Here is a 5,891-nt window from a genome sequence, read left to right as displayed (position 1 = left end):
CCAATCTCTAGTGGCTCTTACTATTGTAGAGATGAGATGGTAGTCTATCTTACTCTTCTTTGTTAAATATCAGCGATAGATGAATAGAACGAGGGTAAGGTTACTAAATAATATCAGTGTGGTTTTAGCGTCGAAGTGTGGCGCAACTCGTAGAGTGGCTGGAGTTCGATTCTACAGAGTAATAAGTCAGGGTAGCTTCCAGCCTACTTGGTCGGAGGAGTAAATCGCTGAGGTAGATTTTGGGTTGCGGAACAATAGACTAGCAATAGATAAGAGGAACAGAGAGGTTCTAGTAAGATCCGATGAGGCGGAGTAGAACACGTCTAGTCGGAACCTCCTCCTTAGGCTAGTTAGAGGAGAAATGGTCGGAGTAGGAGACTTTTAGTTGGAGCTTTCTGTTGAAAGTAGCTAGATAGGAGGAGATCCGAATAAGTGACTTCTTGTGTGATAATTAGATAGTAAGTGAAAGTAATTTTCGAGTGAGGGATTTTGAACCCCTTCCAACAGTGAGACTCCCTCTATTTACAGAGTTAGATGAGAGAAATTGACCTTGGAGCGTGGGATTATCAGATCCGCAATAGTAGGACCTACTAGGATTCCTAGCGGTCGTTGATCTCTCGGGGGCATCTCAGCTCTACGGTAAGCGTCACCTTAGTCTGCTCGTTCCCAGTAGAAACAGTCTACTTCTCCCTGTAAAGTAGTGCAAGACTCGGTCTTCTACCATGACCCCAACGTGTAGTAAAATACTAGGGATTGGTCTGACCCAATCTTCAATGGTCTTGCCACGCGAACATGCAACTAGCTGGAGTCCGAGTAGGCTGACACGACAGATTAGGATTGACATACCAAAAGCGTGGGCTAGAGCAAGCACACTAGACTTACTGGGCCAGATAGGCGATGAGCTCTCAGTGGGCTTCCATGATAGGTTAGCTGGGTGCAAGTGGGACGCCTCTCTTGTTGTATCAAGGCAGGCGCATGGAGGGAGGCCCAATACAGATATCCACTCAGGAAAAATCAAACACTGTTTTTGGGCAATACAAAACCCAACACCGTTTTTTAGATTTACAGTACGCAAGGGCATTTTAGGAAAAAAAACTATTGACTCTGACACAAGCTTGACGAGATTAAAATAGGAAGGGATCAATTTTTAACTTACAAGAGACAAAAATTCAAAAAGAAAACTGGTCACAAACTAGAAGGCCACAAAAGAAATAACCCTCAAAATAATTAAGGAATAGGGTAGACAAAACAGCCACCACATTCAACAAGATGCCAGAGAATACCCTAAAAAGTAGTATGAGAATTGATTTCCTTATTGATTTTAATCAACAATTGCCTACTCAATAGGAGTTGTCTTTCTCATCAAAAAAAAAAAAAAAAAAAGGAATTGTCTTCTACTAGGAATGGATACTCTATTTGAACAAACAAAGAACATGCTGAAATGGCCAAATGGGTGACTTCATGTGAGTTTTCTTGTTAGGCTAATTTCTTTAATATAAAGTAACAGTTTCATTCGATTAGAATTTGTGGCAAGTGTTGATATTTAAATCCTCCTTTTTGCACGTAAAATAATGCACACTAGACACAAAATATTCATAACTAATAGTATAAAAGTATAGTTTAAAATAACTTGAGGGCACATGGTAAATCGGCATTAGTAACGTATCTTACCTATTGTAGATTTTTTAAATGTTATATCTACTCGACTGGAAGAATGTTGTCCATTTGTTCTTGACCGTTTCGATAAGATCATCCCACATAAATTTAGTATATTACATAACTTCGAGGTTTATTAGACCTATATAAATCTTATTTTCATTATAATTAGGGTGTCAAAGTTGAAGTACAACAATATAAAATCATAGGCTTAGTCCTTCAAGTAGCTTTTGAAAATATAATTGTGGACTAGTAGGGTTTGTGATCCATGAGTTAGAATATTTGTATATCTATTCTTAATCATTTTAACCTGATTAGGTTGTTGGATATGTAATTTAGATAGTTAAAGTAAGATATAATGAGAAACTTCCTAGAATGAATAAGATGTCAAGTAGGACTTGTGTTCATGTACTTGTGACATAATAACATATGTAACATCAATATGTAGCTATCACTCTCATGTCTCAAGCCACCTGCTGACGTTCATTTTACCTCTTCTCACTCTCTCTTTGAACCATCCTAAAGAGGCTCAAGAGAGTAAAGATAGTCAACCAAGAATAATGTGGAGATACTTATTTTTATGTCAAAAATTAACTTGATTGTTGTTTGCCTCTTAATATTCAATCTCCTCATGTCTTTCTCAATCTTCCTTCCTTTACCTCTCTTCCACCACCACAACTTCCGCCGATCGCCACCATTTTCGATCGACCACCGACCACCTCTCTCCCCCCCCTCCCCTCTCTCTCTCTCTCTCTCTCTCGCACGCCTTCGCTTTATGTCGTGCTCTCACTCTTTTCTCTCTCCCTTGCTAACTCCTAAACCTCGAGGATGGTTTTGGAATCCCTTCTCGAGGTTTTAGGCCTCGTGGTCAGACGGCTACGAAATGCTTCGTGGTCGAGTGACCCCGAGATGTACACTCAGGGGCGTGGGAGAGGGAGTGCAAGAGGTGTGGTCGCACCGAAACCTCTCTCTTAAGGGCTCCACGTGGGACCAACAGATGTATGAAGATATTATTGGTTCAGATAGATGATCAACCAATTAAATATATTGGTGAATGCGTAACCTTACTGGTTTAATGGAAAGATTATGAGGGAGAGGTTTACGGATAGAGTTCCCCCAAAAACATTTTGTTGCCAATATTTTTCCTGATTGGTTCCTTGATTGTTACATTTCTCGAACGATTACAAATTACGAGCAACGGCTTCATCTTCTCTCTTTTCCCTACTATCTCCCGTCTCTCTCTGTTTTATCTCTCTCCTCTTTCCCTCTCCCTTTCTCCATCTTTCTCTATCGAAGTTTCAGCCAAGGTACTATTCTTTTCATCTGGACCTCGGCTCTAGATCCAAACAAGACAGGCTGGTTCTACTAGACGAGAGTTCTGACGAAGGGACCTCCGCTTCGCTGAAAATAAAAGATAGTAGAAAGAGAGGGAAAGAGGTAGGAAGAGAGATAGAGAGGGGAAGAGAGAGATTGTATTGGAATGTCATCGGAGATAATGGTGTTGTCAGAGTTAATGGTGGTGGGAAGGAAAGATGGAAGAAATGAAATAAAATATAAATAAAAGGGTAGTGTTTGGAGGAAACAAAAAAAATTGTTTCCACCCAAAATTTTGTACCCTGAAAAATTCCTTTATCTCCCTAAAATGTCGCCTATGAATTTATACTTTGAGCAAAGAATAAAATCGAAGAAGGTCATTTTCATATTTCTAAGATTTAAAAACGAAAAAGTTATCTAACTGCGATCATTTTGGACTTTTGTTATATTACGTGTAAAAGTAATAATTTATTACTTTAGAATTTTACATTATTGGAGAAAGGGCACTAAAAAAAATTTAGCACTGGACATCCAAATTCTCAGCTAACAACGACTGGTTTTTAGGATAGTTTTATGCGGCCATTGAGAGTGTATAAACATGTTTAGGACATTTGGATGACGGTTATAAACTTATTTCATCTTTGTGTTATATCAAAAGTCAAAACCATTTAATGTATAACATATATTAATGGTTTAGCATAATCATACTATTTCCAAAACATGTTATTCAAAGGGAGGGTCTATAGTCAGCACTTGATTGCCCAAGAGGTTAAAGTGTTGACATATATTCCAAAAAGTCTGTGGAGGTCCCGGGTTTGATTCCCGGAGAAGGTGGAATTTTCGGGTTATTGAATTTGGGATTATTAGGGTATAAACAATGTAGTAGGCCTTTAGGTCATAATTAATTGGACTTTAGGCCATAGTTTAGTTGGGCTTTAGGCAAGTTCTTGTTAAATTTGGCAGTGTCGTGCTTATCACATCTTTGATGTATCAACGCCATTGTAATGTACATCGTAGTCAATTTCCAAAAAAAAAAACACAGGGAGAGTCTATAGGCGCCCCCATAATTTTTTGTAGGCAATCTCTTTTGTTAGCACCTCTCGAACAGGACAGTCTGCAGCCACTCAAACAAAACCTAATATGTACTGGGTGTGCACAATTCAAACCCAGACTAATTCCATGAAGCAACGGACTGGTTCTCCATTTGGAATATGAACACGATTCCTCGAATTAAACTATTCCTATGAAAATGTTGCACCAACAGCTTACCAGTTAGAGAGAAAATAAGAAAATTTATTGGTAATATTTATAGTTGTCTTAATTGCAATGCTGAGGTATCTTTAGACCATGTGATGTTGCACTGTGACTACACAAGGGCCATTTGGTTTCACTTCCAGATACGTTTAGAAAACTTGAGCACTATAGCTCAGTGGATTCAACAATGGAAACTATTAGATGAGGATCAAACGAATCTATATGCAAAAATTCTGTGGTTTATTTGAAAAGCTAGATGCGAAAATTGCTTTCAAACCATTAAACAAACTCCTGTTCAGATCATTGAAAGGATTAAGCAAACTTCAACCACTCCATTAAAAATTGAGTTTATACTAACAAAAAAATGCAGGAAACAACCAAAGCAACACCAATGGAGCCCTCCATCGACACCATTTCTCAAGATAAACATAGATGCTTCTTTCCTGAAACTTACGGAACCAGCGGGATTAGGATGTATAATACATGATGAGCATGCAAACTTTGTTATAGCAGCAGCAGACACAGTTCGTGGACAAAACGCAGAAGAATGTGAAAGCTTAGCCTTCCACTTTAGTATCATAAGGGCGATACAACTTCAAATCAAATTCATCCACATCGAAAGTGATAATCTTAATCTGATAAACTTTGCAAACAACCAGAGTGATGGCCTGCTATGGCAATCGAAACGTATCATCTCATCGTCATTGGATCTCTGTGAACACTTTACAGCAATGATCTTCACCTACACTCCCAGAGAATGTAATGTTAAAGCTGACAAACTGGCAAAATGGAGAAGAACTAATCGTCAGAGGAAAATATGAATGCGGCTCCGTCTTTTATTACTAATGTAACTTGGATAGCTTTGTAAGTTTCTTGGTTTTAGTTTATTTTCTCAATCAAAAAAAAATAGTGGGGCGGGCTTATGGCAAATTTTGAGAGTCCCTGTACCCTCACACAAAAATGGACTCCATTAGAAATGGTTCATGCAAACTTTTTCTTTGTTGAAAGGTTCACCTCTGAATGTCACAGATGTCAAAGACCAATAAAAAAGAAAGCTCAGATTAATAAAAAGACAAACTTCTAGAAGAAAAATAGTTCAAAGGATGTCACTAATCACGTAATTCCATTTTCCATCACTCAATTCATTATTTTTTAAAGAGAAAGAAGAGAAATTGAAACTCCCATCTTTTTTTTGAGTCTAAAGAATTAATTTGTTTAATTTTAGAGAGAGAGAGAGAACTAAAAGGCCCAGAAATCAAGGAAGATGAGTTCAATAAATTCGTAAAAACGGTGTCTTTTTCTTCTAGAAACTAAGCTGAAATTGAATCTAAGTTGGCTTTAATATATTTTATTATCATTTATTGGTTTGTCCCCCTTTATTACATTATTTAAGATCTTGTCCATATTCTTTTGTTAATTTACTTTTACAAATTAGAAAGTAGTCCTTAGATTTAACTACTTTGTATTTCCATACCCAACACTAGAAACACGATACCATTTGATACATATATGTTACGACAAAATTAAAGCAATATTGTTTTCTAACTGACAAATATTTGTTTTAGAGATTAGTATCCGTTGCAATTTTAGTTCAATATTAATGTATGAATAATATTTTAACATTTATATGCAATTTCAGAAGTGGGGTGTTAATATTGCTAAAATAA

Source organism: Eschscholzia californica, unplaced genomic scaffold, assembly GCF_041429995.1.
Source record: "Eschscholzia californica isolate CP2 unplaced genomic scaffold, dmEscCali1.0.p SCAF_5, whole genome shotgun sequence".
NCBI lineage: Eukaryota > Viridiplantae > Streptophyta > Magnoliopsida > Ranunculales > Papaveraceae > Eschscholzia > Eschscholzia californica.
Note: the sequence above shows the minus strand (reverse complement) of the source record.